The sequence below is a fragment of the Elephas maximus genome, chromosome 11, assembly GCF_024166365.1.
Source record: "Elephas maximus indicus isolate mEleMax1 chromosome 11, mEleMax1 primary haplotype, whole genome shotgun sequence".
Lineage (NCBI taxonomy): Eukaryota > Metazoa > Chordata > Mammalia > Proboscidea > Elephantidae > Elephas > Elephas maximus.
Window position 1 is genome coordinate 20,978,964 of NC_064829.1, and position 24,046 is coordinate 21,003,009.

Sequence of the window (24,046 nt, forward strand, 5' to 3'; positions counted from 1 at the left end):
CACTTGTGAGAGGCTCAGGGATATTCTCTGACCTTTTCTCCCCAGGGATGGATTACCCAATAAGCAAGGTAAATCACGTGCTTAAGGCACCAACGAAACAGGGGCACTAGCTGTCTAAAGCAAAGGCCCATAGACAGCAAGCAGGCAGGACCAAAGGAAAAGCGAGTACCACAGTGGAAGGAACCTGTCAGGGCACTAAATGAAATTGATACCATCTTATAAATTTTGTATATGATAACAATTGTATTTTCCTTTCCATGTTGGACTGATTAGGTATAACCTCACACTCAGTCCTCATTCATCAACCACATAAGAACGTGCCAGCGGCACCATAATGGCATGACTCATGACGTATCTGGTCCTGCACAAAGTGAACCAAACCAAGTCTTCAGATTTAGCATACCCTTGTATTTGTACCATACTTTTTGTGATCACTCTTGCCCCGTCGGGTGTCAGCATTAGTATGATGAACTGTGAGGATGCAGGATCACAAGATTTTAAGTATTATTTCAAGATGAAAAACACTTAAGGAGATCTTCAAAGGGCCCATCAGCAAACATTGTGTGACCAAGGAATGAAATTATTTCCATCTGCCTTGGAAGCACTATTTCTCTTACTATCTCAGATCTGAAAAACAAAATTACATGCTGCAAACCAATTTTTTTTTTATTTCCTAATTTTCAAATATAAATTTTTGTGTCAACATCCAAATTTGAATGTAAATTTTATTTTATAAATTTTACTTCTTTTATACATTTTATTTTAACTATTCAAATTTATTTGCTACAGTAGAACCAAATTTAAAAAGTGATATAATTTTTTATCCAGGTAAAATGAAGCAGCAACAACTAAGTGGAATGGAAAAACAAAAGCTCACAGAAAATAAGAAGGATTTGTGAATCCCTGAGGACAATTCCAAAATTAACTTCCTTTTTAAAACATATGAATCAGAAGAGATTTCTTCTGTTGAATACTTGAGTGTAATGGGTGCAAATCACTGTACTAGCACTGCTAGTGCTGAAATTACTAATAGCAATACATAGCATCCATTCCTTGCTGTAGTAAAAAAAATAATAATGGTTTAGAAAGTGAAACTATTTTAGAATCTGAAATTGTCGCATCTGCAGACCCCATAAATTACAGAAATACAGATCCGGCTTTGTGGGATAATTTTTCTTCTACTGATGTAAATTATTGGATCAAAAGAGGGCCAAGTGATTGTCAACATCATAGTGGACGGTTTGAAAATTTGTGTTGAAAATTTCTGGATGGTAAACAAATTAGGCTCTGTAGCCAGAATATATTTTTCTAGGGTGCAAAGCTAATGGTGAAAATTATAAGAGGTAGTGGCTACTGTATTCTCCATCGGTCAACTCTGTATATTGTTTTGTGTGCAAACTATTCAGTCCTAAATCATTTAATTCTCATTTTGCTATGGATGTATTTGGCAATTGGCCCAACTTGAATATGATTGATAAATATGAAAACAGTTCAATTCGCAGAGACTATATGTTGTCATATTTAAACCGAAGACATGGTTTTGGATTAGCTTATGAACTGGAAGCACAAATTAATGAAGAATGTCAGTACTGGAAAGCTGTTTTGGAACACATTGTTGCTGTCATTGTAACAATCCTTGAACATGGACTATCTTTTCAAGGAAGAAATGAAATGTTTAGGTCTCCACAAAATGGAAATTTTGGGGGTTTACTTGAACTTGTTCCTCAGTTGGATCCATTTTTAGCAGGTCACATCTCAAAATATGGTAACACAGGAAAGGGCAACCCCTCGTATATGTCTAAAACAACGTGCAAAGAATTAATAAACTTAATAAGTGATGGAAACCCTGGTGGCGTAGTGGTTATAGAGTTCACTCAACTATTTTCAGTGAAATAAGTATAGCTCAGTATCTCGATTTTTCTGTAGATTCCACTCCTGATCTTTCCGATACATATTAGCTAAGTATTGTTTTAAGATATGTATCTCCAACAGATGGAAAACCTGTTGAGCAATTTATCACATTTACTAGTTTAAAAAGTCATGCTGGTGAAGAAATTGCAGGTCAAGTACTTCACTATTTATGTGAAGTTTGCAAAATTGATTTTTCTAAGTGCAGAAGCCAGTCCTATGACAATGCTGCCAATATGTCAGGGCATTAAGAAGGCATGTGACAGAAAAATTTAGAATGTAATTAATATGTCATTTTCATACCATGTGCTGTAGGACACAGTACAGTAGATTGTTGTCCAGAAGCAGTTGATTTTTTTCTACTGTTCAGTTACGGCACACATTTTTTGTCACCTCTACTCACCAAGGGCCATTCTTAAAACATATTTAGGCTATGATCGAGTATTAAAATATCTTTCTAAAACACTTTGGGAAGCGCACGCTGTAGCAACGAGTGCAATACTGAAATCATACACTCATATTCCAGATGACTTAGAAAACATTTCTGAAGACCAGACACAAGAAGAAAGCAAAAGAGAAGGTGAAAACATTGCCAACAAAATGCGAACACTAACTTAACCAAGCCAGTGCTGTCGAGTCGATTCTGACTCAGAGCGACCCCATAGGACAGAGTAGAACTGCCCCATAGAGTTTCCAAGGAGCGCCTGAGGGTTGTGAACTGCCGACCCTTTAGTTAGCAGCCATGGCACTTAACCACTACGCCACCAGGGTTTCCTGTGAACACTAGAGTATATATTTATGTTGGTTATGTGGAATAATATATTGCAGCGTTTTTATCAAACAAGTCGAATTCTCCAAGATTCAGAAGTAAACTTAAAAACATGCACAGATCTCTATCAGCCATTAACAGAGAACATTGTGAAAATTCTGATAATACAACACAACAAATACTGCCAAATACTGATTATCAAGCAGTTCACCATCACAGAAGTATTAGAAAGAAACAAGCAAAGGATGGAAGTGCTCTAGAAGTACCGTTGAGTGCCAGAGATCAGTTCGTATAACCATGTACTACACCATCATTGGCACACTTGAATCTTGCATAAAAAGAAGAATGAAAGTGTATGAAGTTCTTTCAAATAGATTTTCCTTCTTAAGCAATGTGAATACACCTGATGAAGAATACATGAAGGCATCCAAGAAATTAGTGCAGGCTTAGCCAGATGACTTAAATACAAACCTTTACGGAGATGTGAGACTATTTCATTATTACATAAGAACTAAGTTTATAGATTCAGGTTAGACAAAGTTTACTCCTGTAGACATGCATGATTCCATCATAGAAGATATAAAATATAACGCACACTTCCCAATGTTTAAATTGCTTTACATGTATTCCTAACTTTAATGATCACAAACTGCACAACAGAACACTCATTTTCATCCCTAAAGAGACTCAAAAACCTTCAGCATACAACAATGATTCCAGAAAGACTCAATTTATTATCCTTATTATGTATGGAAGTAGATATTGTTCTGCAGCTTAATTGTGAGAAATCATTGAAGAATTTGTAAGAGCAAAGAATAAAAAGAAATGTTTTAATTATAACATGTTAGAGATGAAAGATCTACCTAAAAATAAAATATAGTAATTTGCTTTAATGTTTTCTGATCATTAAATTTTCTTTTACGACATCTGTTTGTTAGCTCATTTATAATTATAGCGTTTGTTATGAAACAAGCATCAGAACTGAAGTAGGAGCCATTTAAAGCAAAACTGGTGAAAGGCAATTTTTCGCTGTGGGCGATCAACAGAATTTTTCAATGATTGTTGAAACGACTAAGCTCACTGACTCATTTTCTTTGTTAAAGAATACATGGAATATTCTTTTGATAGAAAATGTGGTATAAAAATCTTAGTATCCCACATCCACTAAAATTTTTATAATCCAGTTCATCTCATTCCTCTAAAATGGCATATGCCACTTTAGCCTTCAATCACAAATATAGTCGAATTTAAAAAGAAGTTACACCGTAGATAGCTAAGACACACACACACACATATAAAATAAAAAAAACAAACCCAGCGCCATCCAGTCGATCCCGACTCATAGCGACCCTACAGGACAGAGTAGAACTGCCCCACAGAGTTTCCAAGGAGCGCCTGACAGATTCGAACTGCCGACTCTTTGGTTAGCAGCCGTAGCCCTTAACCACTATGCCACCAGGGTTTCCACACACATATATACGTGTATATATATATACACACACATACACATATATATAGTGGTTAGGTGCTCAGGCTGCTAACCAAAAGGTCAGCAGTTCAAATCCGCCATCTGCTCCTTGGAAACCCTATGGGGCAGTTCTATTCTGCCCTATAGGGTTACGATGAGTGGAAACGACTCCATGGCAACGGGGTTGTTTTGTTTTATTTTGGGTTTATATATAACTTACACATCCCATTCCATGCGTGAGTATGCAGAGGGGGCACCAGAGATCACGAATGTTCAGAGCCCTCACACGCCTTAATGCGGCCCTGTCCAGGTTACTTTTGGCTTAAGGGAGGAGGCAATGAGAATAATTTCTACTAAAAGCCATCGCCATGGAGACAACGAAGTGAACTAGCCAAACTTCCCTGAGTCGAAGCAGAAAAAAGCAGGTTGGTGCGAGCTTGTGGAGACGGAGAGGGAATGCGGGCAGAGAGGGCGGGGGCTGTAATAATTCTTGTCGCCCTAAGACTCGCCAGTTGGTAGCTGCTAGTATTCCAGACACTTCCTAATGCCAGACAAACGCCGTGCCCGGGCCTGTCTGGGCGAGAGATCTAGTCACCGATAGCAGCCGCGCGTCTGAGGCCAGATCTCTCAGAGCCGTGGCTACGCTGCGAATCAAACACAACACTGTTCTCAGAAGCGAGGAAGAATGCAAAGGTCTGTTCAGCGTCACAACTTTTTTTTTTTTTTTTAAGGCACTCAAGTCGTTTTTAACAAGTTCCTACAAAACTTGGGCTTCCTGAGGTGAGGCTGCTTCGCACAGTGCGTGCACTGTACAAATCCAGGGAGGAGGGATCAGAAAGTCAGTCACAAAAAAAAGAAAGCCAGCCAGCCAGCCCGCCCCAGGCACTGCATGCCTGGAAATGATGTAAGGCGCAGCCACTCCCCTGTTAGCACTACAACCGACCATGTCCGGCCAGCCGCAACAGCTGCTCAAAATGTCAGCGCCGACCGGTCAAAAGACATCGCGACCGCCCAGCTGAAGGACTTTGCGCGCCACCTCTCGCGTCCACATTTTCTCCAAGCACTCTCAGGAACCTGGCAACAGATAACATGGCAACCTTTGGCTTATACAATAGCAAGTGGCATCATTTCAGAAAACAAATGGATTTTTCTTTCTTTTTTTTTTTTTTTCAGGCCAGCTGCCTCTCTGTCCCCACCCCCGCACCCATCCTCCGCCCTCCCCACCAAAAAGTCTGAGAAAACAAAGTATTGCTGCTGGCAATCCTACTCCTGAGGGCCCCCTGGTGGCCAAACTTGGATCATCACCGATGCACCTTGCTGCAACGTAAGTCAAAGCAAAGGGGCGGGCATCCTTTCTGGACTTGTCTCCCTCCAAAAATATAAGGAGTGAAAGACAAGACTCAAAACGTCGTGCTTTTTAATTTATCACCTTAACAAAAATTTTACTGTACCTGCAGAGTGAAATATCTGGCATAGGGGTTGGGGATCACTATTGTTTTTCAGCAGCAGCTAGGGTAATATTTGTTGTTAAGGCTACATTGAAAAGCAAGAGCCCTGGTAATCATTTCCATCCAGTCTTCCTCTTCACATCCCAGTCAGTGAGAATTCATAGCCCAGTTGAGGATTCATAGCCCAGAAACTCAAGAGTCCTGCTGGGCGGGGCTTGTATTTTCCATTTTTATATGAATTTGTACTTTGTATCCTGAAAACTTCCACTCAGGCCAGAAGTATTTCCAGTTCTCCAGGATGGCTTCCAATCAGGAAGGATTTCCAGTCTGCAGGCCCAGCTCCCCGCAGAACAGGCCTTGAAGTTCCACCCAACACTTTTATCTCTGTGTGGGGCAAACACCCATGAAAATGCCAAAGGGGTGTTTTTAACCATCCTTCCTTCTCTCGGGTGCTCCATCATACCCACTGTTTCTGCTTTGGAGGAGTGACTTCAGTGGTGAGCTGCCCAGTAGCTCCAGCCAGTGCCAGGGTATCTGTTCTTTCTCCCTCTGGAAAATGTTAACTGGGAAGTATGGAAGAGGTACAGATCAAAGGAACTCTTTCTTCAGAAAGTTCCATTAATTAACTAAATTAAAGGAAATTAAATGACGTTTGGGGGAAGGTCATTTTAGAAGGCCCAAGTCCAGGGCTGAGGGTTAAAACTTCTAATGTGGACTTTTAATGAAGCTTGGCAGCAAGTTAAATAATATTAGAAATTAAGGGTTACCATAAGTAAAACTAGTTGTTTCCTCAATTCGGTCATTTCAAAGGAGCGTCTTGAAAGTAGTCAGACGTTTGGCTAGTGTTTGCCTAGACCGTTTAATATTAAAGATAAAAAAAAAAAAACCTAAGGCTCTGAGTAAGAATCATTTGACCAGCGGGTAAGGTGAATCACCACTCATAGAAATAAGGCACAAATGGGGAAGTCAGGATGTTTACGAATTTGCAAGGCGGGGTGTTGCTTCCAGTTGGGAATGCAATCAGGATTTCACGGCTCTTTTTCCTGGCCTTTCCGACAGGTGCTCTGAGTCATCCATGTACACAGTGACTGCCCTGGCAGTTTCATCTGTTAGGGTTAAATTTCCATTTGTTCCATTACTTTATGAATTGAGTTCTACCACTGAATCAGATATTTCACTTCCTCTTGGACCAAGAGATTTTTTTCAACACATGTACTGAGTGTGTCTTTCAAAATGTGTCCCCACTGGGTCTGCAGATCTTCCTGGGTTGAATGGACCATTTATAGGAGGGAATGATTCAGGGCCCAAGGTCAGGGTTACAGAATTATATAAGGTTTCCTGTTTGGGCAGCTGGTCTACTAACACCTCAGGCTAGGGCAGACCAGTGCATGCACAGGGGCCCTGGGGTGGGGATGGTAGCAAGAGTGAGGAAGGAAATTCTTCAGCTTTCATTTCTTGTCAGATGTCACTTGTCAGCAATACTTTCTTATATTCTCTGTTACATGAGTTTTTTTTTTTTTCTTTTCCTGATCAGACTGAGAGAAAGGAATTAAGGCTATAAGAATCACAAGACTAGGTATTGTCTGTTTTATTCACAGATGTCACTGCAGTGCTGAGAACAGTGCATGGCAGTGCCTTGGTAAGTACTTGTTACATCAAGGAATTAACAGGGATGAGAAGACTTCCTGGAGAAAAAGAAGCAGGGCTAACCATCAGGAAAGGGAGGTTGCCAGGTGAGTACGATGAGTGCCTCAGCAAAGCCATTCTCTGGGACCTTGGATGTCACAGTATCATCTCTGATCACCAGTGCCCACTTCTGTTCAGTACTGGCCAGGTGCTGGCAAAATTATGATTGGTCATCTTGTGACATGGAGTTGGTAGGTCAACTCCCAACATAATTCCAGCTGAAACCAGTTGGACCCAAGGATTGTCCACCTAATTCCTTCCATTCTTTCTGCTTGGCTTTATCCAGAGGTGCTAGGCAAGAGGCTGGGTGAGGGGCCATGGTGGCTGATGCAGTTGCTTGTCTTCTGCTTACTTTGTTTTACTTTTAGTATTCTTTGACTTCTTATGCTGTCCTCTGTTTACACAGGATGTAAACCTTAGAAGACATCTGAGGGCCAAGGAACTTTATTTGCCTCCTGGTCTTACTTAAAATAGGACCTTGGAGCCTGGAATATAAGGAGAAATCTGGAATGGAATCATCCTGCCCAACCTAACATGCAACGAGGACTCCCCTGCTATGTGGCTGTGTGGCTGGTAAACAAAGTAAAATCCAAGTATACTCAACCCTGAGGCTCTATGCAGCAGCTGATAGCTTCTAGATAGGAGCAGGGTGTCAGATCTTGGCAGTTCAGTGAGTGGAGTCCCTGTGGTGCAAACAGTTGATGCGCTTGGCTATTAACCAAAAGGTTGGTGGTTCAAATCCACCCAGAAGCACCTTGAAAGAAACATCTGGCAATCTGCTTTGAAAAAATCAGCCATTGAAAACCCTGTGGAGTACAGCTCTACTCTGACGCACAAGGGGTCACCATGAGTCAGAACTGACTCCACAAGAACTGGTTTTTTGTTTTTGTTTGTGTGTGTGTGTGCGTGCGCTTGAGTGGCCTGTGTATAATACGAAGACAGGTCACATCTCATGAGTGTTCAGACTATGAAACCTCAGTCAGGATTTCTCAGTATCCTCTGCTCACTGGCTACCTCTCTGGGCAGATTTTGTACAAAAGCAGCCCACAGTTGCTAGCCTCTGGACAGAGGGACTTGGGATAAGGACTTGACCTGGAGCAGAAGCTTTTGCACAAGGCAAACACAGACCCCCAAAGCTGGGAAACAGGATGTGTGGGGAAGTCCAGAAAACAGAAAATGCATCCCCCATTCCTTCCTGTTGGCTTCGGCCAGATGAGAAATAATTACCTGGGTCTGCAGAGCAGGCATGGGGGAGGCCACCAGGGCCCTGACCTGTGTAGTTAATTATTTACCCTACTCTTTTCCTCCTTCCTCCCTGATACCTCCTTTTTCAAAGAAAACACAGAAAACTTCTCTGGGTTAGCCTGTGGAATACTGTTTAAGCCAGTCCACCTGACCCAGAAAGGGCACCAGCCTCTTCCAAAAACCAAATCTATTGCCGTGGAGTTGATTCCGACTGATAGTGACCTTAAAGGACAGAGTAGAACTGTCCCATAGGGTTTCCAAGGAGCAGCTGGTGGAAACACTGGCCGTTCCTATGCCATCCTCACAATTGTTCCTATGCTTGAGACCACTGTTGCAGCCAGCGTGTCAGTCCATCTCATTGAGGGTCTTTCTGTGTTTCGATGACCCTCTACTTTACCAAGCATAATGTCCTTCTCCAGGGACTGATTCCTCCTGACTACATGTCCAAGGAGCATTCCGATTGTACTTCTTCCAAGACAGATTTGTTTGTTCTTTTGGCAGTCCATGGTGTGTTCGGTATTCTTCACCAACACCACAATTCAAAGGCGTCAATTCTTCTTTGGACTTCCTTATTCATTTTTCAGCTTGCCCATGCATATGAGGCAGTTGACAACATCATGGCTTGGGTCAGGTGCACCTTAGTCCTCAAGGTGACATCTTTGCTTTTCAACACTTTAAAGAGGTCCTTTGCAGCAGATTTACCCAATGCAATGCGTCTTTTGATTTCTTGACTGCTGCCTCATGGGTGTTGATTGTGGATCCAAGTAAAATGAAATCGTTGACAACCTTAATCTTTTCTCCATTTACCATGATGTTGCTTATTGGTCAAGTTTTGAGGATTTTTGTTTTCTTTATGTTAAGGTGCAGTCCACTCCGAAGGCTGTGGTCTTTGATCTTTATCACTAAGTGCTTCAAGTCCTCTTCACTTTCTGCAAGCAAGGTTGTGTTATCTGCATATTGCAGGCTGTTAATGAGTTTTCCTTCACTCCTGATGCCCTGTTCTTCATAGAGTCCAGCGTCTCAGATTATTTGCTCGACATACAGATTGAATAGGTATGGTGAAAGGGTACAACCCTGACACACACCTTTTCTGACTTTTAAACTGTGCAGTATCCCCTTGTTCTGTTTGAACGACTGCCTTTTGATCCATGTACAGATTCCTTATGAGCACAAGTGTTCTGGAATTCCCATTCTCCACAATGTTATCCATAATTTGTTATGATTCGCACAATTTAATGCCTTAGTGTAGTCAATAAAACACAGGTAAACATCTTTCTGGTATTCTCTGCTTTTAGCCAAGATCCACCTGACATCAACAATATATCCCTGGTTCTGCATCCTCTTCTAAATCTGGCTTGAATTTCTGGCAGTGCCCTGTTGATATACTGCTGCAGCCACTTTTGAATGATCTTCACCAAAATTTTACTTGCGTGTGATATTAATGATATTGTTTGATAATTTCTGCATTCAGTTGGATCACCTTTCTTGGAAATAAGCATAAATATGGATCTTTTCCAGTTGGTTGGCCAGGTAGCTGTCTTCCAAATTTCTTGGCATAGATGAGTGGGCACTTCCAGTGCTGCATTTGTTTGTTGAAACATCTCAATTGGTGCTCAACTGACCCTTTATGATAGTCTCATTACATTCTTACAACCACTTCTCAAAGAGGTGATGATGTCACTACTACAGATGGATCCACAATCAACGCCCATGGAAGCAGCAGTCAAGAAATCAAATGATGTATTGCATTGGGAAAATTTGCTGCAAAAGATATCTTTAAAGTGTTGAAAAGCAAAGATGTCACTTTGAGAACTAAGGTGCACTTGACCCAAGTCATATTTTCAACCGCCTCATATGCATGGGAAAGCGGCACAACGAATAAGGAAGACCAAAGAAAAATTGATGCCTTTGTATTATGGTGTTGGCAAAGAATATTGAAAATACCGCGGGCTGCCAGAAGAACGAAGAAGGCTGTCTTAGAAGAAATGCAGCCAGAGTGCTCCTTAGAAGCAAGGATGGTGAGACTTTGTCTTAGTTACTTTGGACAGGTTACCGGGAGGTATCAGTCCTTGGAAAAGGACATCATGCTTGGTAAGGTGAAGGGTCAGTGAAGAGGAGGAAGACCCTCGACAAGATGGACTGACACAGTGGCTGCAACAACTGGCTGAAACATAGCAATGATTGTGAAGATGGCACGGGACCAGGCGGTGTTTCGTTCTGTTGTACAGAGTCGCTATGAATCGGCGCTGACTCAATGGCACCTAACAACAAATACAGATGAAACTGAGGCTCAAGAGCTCAGGTTGCCCAGGTTCTCCCAACGTCGGAGTCAGTATTGGACCTGGGCTGTATGCACGCTCTGCCTTCCCATTTATCTTTGAAAGGGCTTCGTTCCTTGTGATCCTCCTTTGAGCCCCTGTGAGAACAATGTCTGGGTCCTTAAGCCCTATTGTGAAACTTTTTGGGCCAGATATGTCTGGAATTCAGAACTTTTTGGATTGTAGAGTGTTAATTTGAAGGATACCCCTAGCAAGGTCTAGAGCAACACCCTTCCCTTAAGTACTTGACTGTGCCTGCAGGGAAAGGTAGAATCCTCATAGTGCAAATAGTTCTAAGATCAGGTTTTGGCTAATGGCTTTCAGAATTATGGATCCAGGAATGTTGCCCCACCTACACTGTCAGACGCCTTGGAGAGGTAGGAGGTCCCACCCTTGACTTCCTCCTGCAGAACCATCACAGATCGGGGAGCTGTTATCCCAGCCAGACTCACCAGTGAAGGGTGGGCTTATGGTTGGTGGCGGGCTTGGCATTGTTGGTATACATGGCCTCTGGAACACATATGCCAAGGTTACATTCCCCCCCCCCCCCGAGGTTGATTGGCAGGCATTTGAGCCACTTTAGTACATTCTGGCATCATGGCAGATACTAGTGCAACTGCCTTGAGAACAAGGAAGTTGGTCTGCACCACATTTGAGTGTTGAGAGCCATTTGTATGAGGGGGATGCTTCCTGGAGGAGTGATTATGTGAAACTTTTGTATCTTTTAGTTTCGGTACAGCCAGATAAGATTTGTAAGCATGTGTACTATTTCCTTTGTGTTGTTGGAAAGGTGCTGCTACCAGCATGTGAAAATATCCAAGTAAGTGAGTTATTTTTAGGATGAAAACCGTTTGTGATGCGCTTTCTGGGCCATGGAACCAATATGTCCCACAAGCGTGATGTGCTTCATGGAACATGGTACTGATATAGCCCATTCTAAATCCAACTGATAATAATTACGTGCAGCAAGTGCAATGTTTATTGAGTATTTTCTGTGTATTTTTTTGAAAGTTGAGTAAGGTATTTTATGGCTCAAGTGTAACCAGGAAGTGTGATGTACTTCCTGGGCCATGGGACCAATACGTCCTGCATGTGGGATGTGCTGTCCATTTTTTCAAATAATAAAAAAACTACCAACAATGATTCAGCATTCATTCCATTAGTGATAAAACACGGCATCACCAAAAAATTCCAAACAGGAAATAATTGTCCCATGAAAACCCACTGAAAAGACCAAACCCATCGCCATGGAGTCAATTCCGACTCACAGTGACCCTACAGGACAGAGTGGAACTGCCCCATCAGGTTTCCAAGCAACAGTTGGCGGACTCAAACCGTCAACCTTTTGGTTAGCAGCCTGAGCTCTTAACCACTGTGCCACCAGGGCTGCTGACCCATGGAAGGGTTAAGGAAAAGAGGACTCCAAGACTAGATTGAATATACTTCTGACATGGTCTTTCCTTGTGGAGTGACTTAGAGTTAGCGTGTTCTTGGTTTATCACTCAGCATATGTTTCACATACTGTACTCGGAAACATCCTGTTTTTGGTTTTTATAGTCACAGGGATGCTACCAGTTGCTATCGAGTTGACATGGACTCTTGGCAACCCCACGTGTGTCAGGGTAGAGCTGTACTCCGTGGGGTTTAAATGGCTGATGTTTTTGGAAGTAGATCACCGGGCCTTTCTTCCAAGGCGCCTCTGGGTGGACTTGAACCTCCAGCCTTTTGTTTTGCAGCCAAGTTCATTAACCGTTTGCACCACCACCCAGGGACTTCAATACGAGGGCTAAGGGGGCTTTTAACTGCCCCTGTCCACACTGTGGAATGATGTCTATATAAATTACAGAATAGGGTAGTCTGAAGAAGTTGCGTGTGTGTGTGTGTGTGTGTGTGTGTGTGTGTGTCTTAAACTCATCCGTTTTCATCGTTCTCTTTCCAATCCTCACCTTTCCCATCCCCTATCCTCAGGCTAAGGAGCTCTGGTGGCACAATGGTTAAGCCCTTGGCTGCTAATCCAAAGGTTAGTGGTTTGAACCCACCAGCCACTCCAGAGGCGACCGATGTGGCAGTCTGCTTCCATAAAGATTACAGCCTTGGAAACCCTATGGGGCAGTTCTACTGTATCCTACAGATCGCTGATCCTACAGATTATTACTGAGTCGGAATCAACTTGACTGCACTGAGTTTTTTTGGTTTATCCTCATACTACAGCCAGGACTTCACAGACAGCAACATAAACAAAACCAACCTCCTTTACCTTCGGGCCTACCGTCATTTGTTACTGGAACACCTGAGAAGAGGGTGACTCCATGCTAAACCAGGCTGAGTGCCAGCTGATTTAATGCAGCTCAGGGGCCTTGTCTAAATGTTTATCGGCAGTGGCACTCTTCATTCATGAAAGCATGACCTAGTGCATATAGTTTGAAAATCATTTTCGGAAAAAGGCAGTATTTATACTACATTGCAAACCCAAGAGATAACTGAGATAATCCATGTAACATAGCTTGAATTAAGGAATAAAGTAATGTTGGGATATATTACATATATGTATATATGTATATATATATACACTGCACACATAAGTAGTTCAAGGAGTAGAAATTTTAATGATCTAAAACAAACACTGTATTGCCTCCTGGTGTGGATTAAATTCTTATTTTCAAAAAGAACCATAGAAAGTAAAGGCAATAACATTTGACTTTATTTCCGTATTCATAGGTCAAAGATTTTATTAAGTATTGACTCTGAGAAAGTGACCATATAAAATTATATTGCATTTACCCTCCATGAAACACTCTCAATCTAACAAGCCAGAGGGTGTTAAAACACTCTCTGTGATGTAAGTTTGGGGTAGTGATTGAAATCTCATGCTCATGGTATGGAATTGGCTCATGGTTGCAGTTTACACCGGTGCTAATTATGATTGTTATGTTTCTGCCTGTCCTCAGAATAGAACACAAAAGTAGTATGCTAACGTGCAGGAATGCAGAAAAGCTTGCGGAAACCTGAGCTCAACTGAGCTACTCTTTGGATGGAAATAAATTACCAATAAAGAGTTGGAAAATGGATCACAGGGGAAGGACAGCATTTTGATGGCTGCCGCTCAAAGGCTCAGCTCATTTGCAGTGCTGATAACCTTGTCAGGTCTCCAGATAAAGGCACTTCTTGTCACCCTTGGGCACCTGGCTGGGAGGCCATAAAACCGAGGCCTTATCTTCTAAGGGTGGAGTTAGTCAAACCTCAGCTAGCTCACAGTAACTGAGTAAACTGAAATTGCATGTCATTTACAAAAAAAGGAGGCAGGAGGAAAAAAGGAAAAAGGCAGGAAATTGTGATTGTCTCTCTCAGATTTAAAAAAGGGAGCAAAACAGCAAGAAGTTTTCCGGGAGTGAGAAAAACAAGCCGGCTAGCCGTCCTGCAGCCGGGTTAACAAGACTGCTGACAGCTCAGGCCCACGTGACAGCCCAGAAAAGAGGCTCATGCTGATGAAAATCCCAGAAATCTTCTTAGGAGCCTTCCTTTCTAAATGTAAATGACTGAGTCATTGCTTTGCTAAGGAGGGAAGGAAGTTGAAATCACACCGACTGACTCATTCTTTGCTGTTAGCTCAGGCAGTTGGGTAAAAAATTTTAGCAAAAGCAGCAACAAATCTACTCTAAATACTAGCACAGTAAGGAAATTCCTCCCTTTCGGGATGAATGCCAGACACACAAAAGAGCTCCTGTTGACATCTCATTTACAATCTCCCCCAGGACACAGACAAGACCATTTCAGTAAACCCGGCTCAGAAACACCTATTGTTCAAAACGTTCAACTAGCAACAGGCTACCACAACTCCTTATTGTTTTGTAAAATAAAAGATTTAGAAAGAGAAGGATTGGGACCCTGGAAGCTATGAAAAGAAGAAGGAAAAAAGTTTCTTTGACTAGATGCTGTCAAGCTTGCATACAGAATAAAGTTAATGGTATTTCCACTTTTATCAGACTTGCCAAAGAAATGCCTGTTAAGAAATTCCAGTACTAGTGATTGTGGATTCTAAATTGGACTCGAACTTTGGGTGTAACGAAGCTAACTCTTGCCAATGTGTCTTCTAAATGAAAAGCCAAGACTCTACTTAACAACATAACACATTCCCAGCCTTACAATAGCCTGTTCAGCAGTCACAGCAAAGGGCCAGGTGAGTCTCTGGCACCTGTTGTTTGTTTCCTGGGGATTTGTCGTTTGACTGCACTTCTTCCCAAGGAGAAATGGAGGGCGCAGCAGGGTCCCCTCCGCTCCATTCATGGCTTTCTCCTCTCGACCAGCCCTCCTCCCCATCCACCCCACTTTGCTGCCTCTTCGGTAAACCGTGAACACTTTCTGAAGTTATGTAATGCGGACCTTAGAAGGGTTTTCCTAAAGATCTGCTCCAAATGAAGGGCAGATTTGTGTCTCCAAGAACTGTGCATGTCTCAAATTCTCCTTGCCCTTACCCTCCAACAGGTCTTCCAACTAATGTTGCCCATCTGAGCAAACAACCTCCCTTTATCTATCCAATGTTCAAGCCAAAACTCTGGGCCTTGCCCTTAACTCGTTCGGTTTTTCTTTCCCATCTTTTAAATACCTCTGGAATCACCCCACTCCCTCCTATTCACATGTCTGCTTCCTTAGATCCAACTATTATTACCTCCTCCCTGGAGTATCACAGCAACTTCCTAACTCAGTTTCTCAAGCTGGAGCTTACGACTTAATGGGTTGGAAAATCAATTGAGGTGGGTCCTGTCGTTTCAGTTTTAAAAAAGGGAAATCGATTAAATTGAAAATATCAGTGCAGCTATGAAGGAAAAGTATTGTTTCTTGAAAATTGTTTTCATTTGTGTGTGTCCGGGTCTGTGTGTATACAAAGCAGTAGGTAAAGCATGTTTTGTCAAACTATTTTGAGGAATACTTCTCTAATTGGTCTCACTGGGTCTAATCTGGCCCCTGCTTCCAAGCTATTGTATACCTCCAGAGCAAGAGTTGAAAACATGAACAAGCAGATCGTGTCACTCTTCACCTGACTGTCAGTGTCTGCCCTTCGGATAAAGCCTGGCATCTGGGGCTTAGGAGATTCTGAACAACTTGGTTCCTGCCCACCTTTCAGCTCTCATGATTCTACCTCCACGTCCTCCCTCCTTGCTACAACAGGGGCCCACCCTTACTTTTTGGTTATTCAAACCATCAGGTTCCCTCCCCTCTTTGGCCTTTGCACTTGCAGTTTCCTCTAGAAATGTTCTTTTCTCCCCTTTCTCCTTCAGGTATCAGCTTTGGTGTCACCTCTTCCAGGAAAGATTTTGGGATGTCCTAGATGCCTCTCCTAGTTCTCATTAGAACCCTGCACTTTTTACCTGAGAGAGCACTGTCCGGTCATTATAATTATCTGCCTAGTTCCCTAACAGACTTTAAACTCTATGAGATCTTGTCATTCTGTTTCGAAGTTAATTTATATTTACCTAGCACAGCTCCTGGCACCAAGTGGGCATTCAGTTAATGTTTGTTGGATGGATATTGTTGATAGAATGTTCCACATCTTACACAGCTCAATTTCCTTTCGGGAAACCAATTTGGATAACTATTATAAAGTATCTCTATTTCTCAAAGCTTTAGTTTTCACGTCAATATCTCCTTTTCATTTGGTTTTCAAAAATGACCTAATTAACTTTCAAATTTCACTGGACTTTGCCTCTTAAAAACCCAAGTAATAAAACTTGGAAGGAGCTTTTGGACCTCTGGCTGGTTACTCTCAGGTCCTTCATATGTAAAGAAGGGGTGGAACTCAGTGATCTCTAAGGTCCTTTCCAGTCCATCACTCTGTGAACCCAGACTTGAACTTTCTCCTTTTAAGCACCAGAGAATTCAAGTGACTTTGTAAAGGTTAAACAGCCTTTTAGTGGTCACTAGAATTTTTTTTTAAGGGCAACTTTAAAAAAATCCATAATCAAGTTCAAACATTTTTAAACAGTACCCCTGTTGTTTGTTACTAGATGGAGAGATATTCAGATTTCCTTTCTAAAATTTAAAGTGTAAAATTAATAATTTTGCACGTCCTGGATGCTTGAAGTAGGCAGACAACACAACCTTCTTGAAGGTGCCATCAATGAGGACATCCTAAGGCCTTGTAGTACTGATGTCTAGTGATTTGACCAGTAAGGGCTCTCAAGAAGAAAGCTGCAGCTCAAGGGATGAAATTTGGCCTCAGCTTTTGTAAACCTTCCTGATCCTTCCCTGGTGCCAGAGCACACTAAACAATTCCCTATTGTCAAAGATAGACTTGTGCGTTATTTACTTGTGTTACAGGGTTTGGGTTTAGATCACCTGCTCAATAAAATAGAACATCAACAAACAGAAATACACCATCTTTGGGAGAAAAAAACAAAAGGCGATGCTACTTATTTTTCCCCTAATGTATTATGTTGTAAGGAACCCTGGTGGCGCAGTGGTTAAGTGCTTGGCTGCTAACTGAAAGGTCAGTGGGAGCAAGATATGGCAGTCTGGGTCACATAAAGATTAATTTGTTCCGACTCATAGTGACCCTATAGGACAGAGTAGAACTGCCCCATAGAGTTTCCAAGGAGCGCCTGGTGGATTTGAACTGCCAACCTTTTATTTAGCAGCTGTAGCTCTTAACCACTATGCCACCAGGGTTTCATTTCAAAGGTTATAGCCTTGGAAACCCTATGGGGAAGTTCTACTATGTCCTGTAGGGTAGCTATGAATCGAAATTGACTTGGCAACGGTTTTGGTATTATGTTGTATTCTGCATGATTTATAAGCCACTGTATGTTTGCTTTGGAGCCCTGGTTGCACAGTGGTTAAGACCTTGGCTGATAACCAAAAGGTCAGCAGTTCGACCGCACCAGCCACTCCTTGGAAACCCTATGGGGGCAGTTCTGCTGTGTTCTGCAGGGTCGCTATGAGTCAGAATCGACTCTATGGCAATGGGTTTGGCATGTTTGCTTTGTTTGTTGCCTTTCTCCCTCTTTGTAGGCCAGCAGTAGCTTGCCTTTGTTTGGCAGAAAATTTAGGTATCAGAAGAAATTGACTTTCAAGTGCACGCTTACAAATTAAAAAAGTTACTTCACTTAACTACTGGAACTCTATGCAAAACTACTATGTGCATGAGGATCCAACATTAGACGTCAGTGGTTATAGCCAGGTGATGGGGTTATGGGTGATTTTTACTTTTTTCTTGGGGCTTCTCTGAATTTGCTATTAAAAAAAAAAATGCTTACTTTTGTAATCATCAAAGAAGGCACAAATGTCTCTGACATATACATATGGTAAAAATAAAATTACATAATTTATGTGTCACTGGGAAACCCTGGTGGTGTAGTGGTTAAGTGCTACAGCTGCTAACCAAAGGGTCGGCAGTTCAAATCTGCCAGGCGCTCCTTGGAAACTCTATGGGGCAGTTCTACTCTGTTCTATAGGGTCGCTATGAGTCAGATTCGACTCAGTGGCACTGGGTGGGTTTTTATATGTCGCTGTGTATTTTTTCTTGTTTTGACAATTTTTTTGAAGAAATTTTTCTATGATTACCATATTTGAAAAAGAATAAGAATAATAAATAACTCATAACATTGTTTGATATTTCACTGTCTTTTTTGCTTAAGGAACACTGACCCTTAAGGCGCAGCCAAAAATTATCATATAACTCCTTGGCCACCTGGCTGCAACATATTTTATTAGCTTCCCTTGACATTTTCATACTTAACTTTTTATCATTTCTAGAACATACCATCTTGTTGCATACCTTTATGCCTGTGGTGAACACTGTTGCTTGCTTTCTAATAAGCATCCTCTCAGCCTTCCTTACTCATAGGACCCTAATGCTGTTCACATTTTCCAAGCAGCCATGGTTGCTAGGGGAGGCTGGGCCCCTCCCTTGACTTAGAGCTGAATCTTGATCGTCTGTGGTCTACAAGACATTGAGATGAGAAGGGAATCCCACAGAAATGCCTCTGGGAAGGTTAACCTCACTACTTAAAAGCAACACAAGTCAGGGACATCCTTTTTCTTCTGGACACTGCCATCTGCAAGTGATGTCTGGAGCTGTGGCTTCCATCTGGGGACCACAGTGGCATCCGCCTAGGAAGTCACGTCTACATCGAGGATGGCAGATCGAAGGACAGAAAGAATACGGCTTTGATAAATTAATTGGGTGCCCTACCTCTGGACGCACTATTATTTGAGAAATAAATGCCTTTGTCGTGTAAGTCACTTCTATTTTATTTTTACATTTTTATTTGCTTGGTTAGTTGCCTTAACACTTACACACTGACATCACAAATGCTCTCCATGTGTCCTTGCCTGCTTGGAGAATTTGTGTTCATTCGTCAGGATTCACTTCCTTTTTGTTCTATTCCAAACCCATTGCCTTGAAGTCAATTCCATCACACGTTGCTTGTTATAAAACCAGTAGCCGTTGAGTCGACTTTGACGCGTGGTGACCTCATGTGTGTCAGGGTAGAACTGTGTTCCACAAGGTTTTTAATAGCTGGTGTTTCAGAAGTAGGTCTCCAGGCTTTTCTTCTGAGGTGCTTCCGGGTGGACTCACACCGCCAATCTTTCGGTTAGCAACCAAGCCTGCTAACCATTTGTACCACCTATGGAGTTCTTCCTTGTTGTGATCCCCCAATAATGCTCTTGGCCAAGAGCACAAAAATAAATCTTTGCTTACTACTCTATTTGTTGTTGAATTAAATTATTTTATATGGAAAATTCTACTATACCAGATATCACTAAACCAAATTTTTTCCATTATAAAGAGGTTCTCAGCCTCCTTGACCCACTCCCTTCAGAGGTAACGTGTAACATGACAACTAGAAAAGCAGAGCCTTCAAGTCGCCTAGACCTAGGTTCAAATCCTGACCTGCCAGTTATAAGCTACATGACTGTAGACTATTAAATTCTCTTATCCCCAGTTTCCTCATCTACTGAATTAGGATAAAATGTATTTTGTAGTGCAATGTGAGAAACAGAGTGTTAATTCTCCCGGGATCCAGATTTCTGGAGTCCATGGAGCTGGGGGGACCCACCCAGGCCATTGCCCTGTGATCTTTTGAACCTTGAGCCTTGAGAAAACTGATTTCCTAAAAACCAAAACCAAACCCATTGCTGTTGAGTCCATTCTGACTCACAGAATAGTACTGCCCTATAGGGTTTCCAAGGCTGTAATCTTTACAGAAGCAGACTGCCATCTTTCTTCCCTCGAGCAGCTGGTGGGTTTGAACAGCCAGCCCTTATGGTTAATCAGCAGAGGGCTTAACCACTACACCACCAAGGCTCCTAAAAGTCACCTTCAAGTCAAACAATAACCTAGTAAGTAGCTTAGAAACACCAATTTGCCGTAGGCATTGGGCTATTTTGAAGAATTATCTATGTGCAGTCAGTTTCAAGAAACAGAAATTCCAAGGTCTCACTGGATGTTGTGTTTTAGGGTAAATTGTTATTGTATAAATGAGCTGTTTTAGCCCTGTTTCCATGGCAATGTGGATAACATGGGGTATAAGAATCTTTGGAAAGTTCTTTAATCTTTGGAACATTTTTGATTCCCTAGTTGAAATGTTACCCTGATTTGCAAATCATATATTAAACAAACTTCAATCAATTTCTGTTATTGGCTTAATATGACTGTGTTTTAACAAATGAGACAGATGAAGTTAAGATGGTGTAAGATGATAAAGCAGGGCACTTACATTCTGACATACAGGAAGTATGCTCTTTTTTCATTTTCTTCCTACATTATTTGATACAACAACGCTCACAATATTATTCAAAACAATCTTGAATAATCTTTGAGGGGATTTACCTGAGGCGGGAAATTATCTACCTTTAAGATATTTGGGTCTCTACAACATGCGCAACACTACACAAATGATACGTGTGTGTGTATACACATTTAAGATGCCTCTCTCTAGTGTTTAATACTAAAAGTTCATCTTATCATTTGGTCTCAACTCATACATCATCTTTTAGAGAGGTCTGCTTGGCCACCCAGCTTACAGCAGAGTTCTGTAGCCCCCACTGATATGAGGAGATACATTTAAAAAAAAACAAACAGTTGCCATCGAGTTGATTCTGACTCATGGTGACTCTGTGTGCCAGAACAGAACTATGCTCCTCAGGGTTTTCAATGGCTGATTTTTTGGAAGTAGAGCACCAGGCCTTTCTTCTGAGAAATGTCCAACCTTTTGGTCACCAGCCGAGTGGAGTGTGTTAACCATTTGTACCAGAGAAGGAAATTGAATGTGCTTCATCGTTTATAAGCTAACAGCATTTCCTGAGGGTGGGGAGCTGTGTCGTCCCCTTCTGTTCTACAACCAGTCCTTAGTAGTTTGAGGTGCTCCATCTCACCCTGCTCTCCATGTGGTTTGTGGTGCTCTACCTCACCCTGCTCTCCAAGTAGTTTGTGGTGCTCCACCTCACCCTGCTCTCCATGGCCCTGACTCTGGATGCCCCCATTGGAGTTGGTAGGCTTTGCCCTCCCCCATCATCACAGCCAATGGAGTCTCTTCCAAGACACCCTTCCCTTGTCTTTGTCATTGCATGCCCCTCCCCCTTAAACCTTACAGCAAGAATGGCTCAGCCTTTGCCTGGCTGTACCCTGGAAAATTTAGAAATTCCCTCGAACTTTTGATGTCTTTTAGGATGGATCCTTATCGGTGGCTTCAAGCTTCTTTCACACCCTCTATATCACCCTTCAGTTCAGAAGAGACGAAAGAAAAATGCAAGCTTGCAAGTATGTTTCCCTTTGGCTCCATAAACCAAAAGAAAAAAAAAAACAACCGTTGCCATCGAGTCGATTCTGACTCATAGCTCTACTCACAGTAGAGCTGCCCCATAGGGTTTCCAAAGGGTGGTTGGTGGATTCAAAATGCTGTCCTTTTGGTTAGCAGCTGAGCTCTTAACCACTGTGCTACCAGGGACGCTTTCGCTCCACAGTCAGCACTAATGATTTCCAGCTAGAGAGGGTTGTTGAAGGCCAAGATCTGAATGGGACCAACTCACTCTGCTTAAGTCCTTGAGAATTTAAAATCAAAGACCATCTCCAAACCCCTCTTAAAGTCTGTCAATTAGACTTCCCTAGTTTACTATGTACCAGGATATGACACTAACACTAAAATTATCCACTTGAATTATTTAAAATCTATCAGTCAAATAAACATTAACTTTGCCTGGGAGGCAATATTGCTCATGTTTAAGTATACATGTATGTTTTGGAGACATACCTTGATTTAAAAGTGTTTTACCTAGGGAAGGGTCCTAGGTGGCACAAACAATTTGAGCTGGACTACTAACCTGAGAGGCTGGGGGTTCAAGCCCACTCAGCAGTGCTGTGGACGAAAAGCCTGGTGATCTCCTATAAAAATTAAAGCCAAGAAAACCCAATGGAGCAGTTTTACTCTGTCACAAATGGGGTCACCATGAGTTGGAATCAACAGCAACAGGTTTTTTGGTTTTTACCTACGGAAGATTGCTTAATCTCTTTAAACATCAGTTTTTTCCCTCTGTCAAAGGGGGATAATAACACCTTCCTTTTTAGGGTTGTTGGGAGGATAAAAAGGAATAATATGGGAAATGTTCAGTATATTACCCGACACACAGTAACTACCATAACAATAACGGCATCCACTACAATTTCAGAAAGGAAGTCTGCATCTTGTCTGAGCAGCTCCTAAGCCAGGTGTATCCATGGTCCTCTGGAAAAGGCCTGAGAAAATTTGAAGCTATACTTCCACACGATGGTGGTCAAGTTATACCATCCAATCTCTGTGGCAACCAGATGTCACAATTATCTAGTTTAGCGCCAGGCGGGTGGTGGGTGCTCAACCCGTATTTGAAACAAATTGGATCTCAGGCTAAAGCTGCTGTTCAGTTTATTCACTAATGGTGCTCCTGTTATGTACACAATCAGAATTCTGTTTTCATATAACCTTTGAATTTATCATATCAGTCATAAAAAACCCATACCAAACCCATTGCCATCGAGTTCATTCTGACACATAGCGACCCTATAGGACAGTCATAAAAGTTACTCTGAAATATTAATCATCTCATATGCATTTTTATTTTTAGTTATTCCCCAGCTGTTTACCTGAGATACAAATAAGCAAAACAACCAAAACGTTTCTACTAAATATATCTCAAAATCTGTATTTTCAGTTCATTTTCTATTGCTAACATAAGAGGGAAAACCCTGGTGCTGTAGCGGTTAAGAGCTACGGCTGCTAACCAAAAGGTCGGCAGTTCGAATGCACCAGGCACTACTTGGAAACCTTACGGGGCAGTTCTACTCTGTCCTATAGGGTCACTACGAGTCAGAATTAACTCGACAGCAATGGGTTTGGTTTTTTTTAAAAAAAAAAACATAAGAGGGATTCAATTAGGAAGTATGTTGTTGAAAAAAAATTGTGAATTTAAGTGAGATGTTGGTAGCACCTTATTTTATCCATAATATTGGATAAAAAATAAACAACATTTCTCAGGGAAGAAGGTTGGCATTATGAAGAAGGGAGCAGAGGAAACGATGTTGGTTTAAGGGCCCAGAACCTAGTAGACTTAGGAAGTAGGTTCCCCAAAAATAGTTTTGGAATGAATGATGATCGTATCAGTCGAAAAAGCTTGGAATTCCACATCAGTAAATTGGTTTTTTTTTTATGACCTAGAACAAGGCACTTAACTATTGTTTACTTGACTATACCAGGCCCAAAATGCAGTCAGTTACGCCAAGTCCCAGGTCAGCAAACAGAAACCTAGCTGGTTTGTATTCCCTGTAAATGCCTGAGGTTCCCAGGAATGGGAACCCAAGTCAATCAACTAACTCTCCAAAAAAAGGAAACCAGGACTAGCCAATCAGGACTTGCCTGCTCAATTTAACCTAGTTCAGAATTCCCCCTTAATCCCAAATAAGGAAAGAAAATGGCCACCTGCCAATCAGAAACGTGCCCGTTATAGCTTCCTTGTTCCGGTGCGTCCATGCTTACAAAAACCCTTCTGCTTTGCGCTGCGCTTCCGAACTTGTTTGACATCTAGACCTGTTGTTCCCAATTCATAAATTGAAAAATAAAACTTATGAGTTCTTACACAAATTTAATAATGTGGAAAAGTTAACTTTTAACACTGTTCTATGCTTCATTTTATAAAAATCTCTGGAATGGGATGGTAAACAAACCCACTGCCGTCG

The 24,046-nt window shown here is 41.8% G+C and overlaps 1 protein-coding gene and 1 long non-coding RNA gene across 31 annotated transcripts in view; one reads left to right on the forward strand and one right to left on the reverse strand.

Annotated features, from left to right (window-relative positions):
- The window catches only part of DLGAP1 (DLG associated protein 1), a 1,139,806-nt gene that overhangs the window by 72,580 nt on the left and 1,043,180 nt on the right, over nt 1–24,046 (reverse strand). The gene's annotated exons all lie outside the window — the stretch shown is intronic.
- On the forward strand, nt 4,402–16,111 carry LOC126085712 (uncharacterized). Of its 6 annotated transcripts, none has more exons than XR_007519323.1 (3): nt 4,402–4,570; nt 5,319–5,469; nt 7,192–16,111. It is a non-coding gene; the product is annotated as an uncharacterized LOC126085712 (long non-coding RNA). The 6 variants fall into 6 exon arrangements; XR_007519324.1 differs by lacking the exon at nt 4,402–4,570 and adding an exon at nt 4,579–4,838; XR_007519325.1 differs by lacking the exon at nt 4,402–4,570 and adding an exon at nt 4,874–4,925.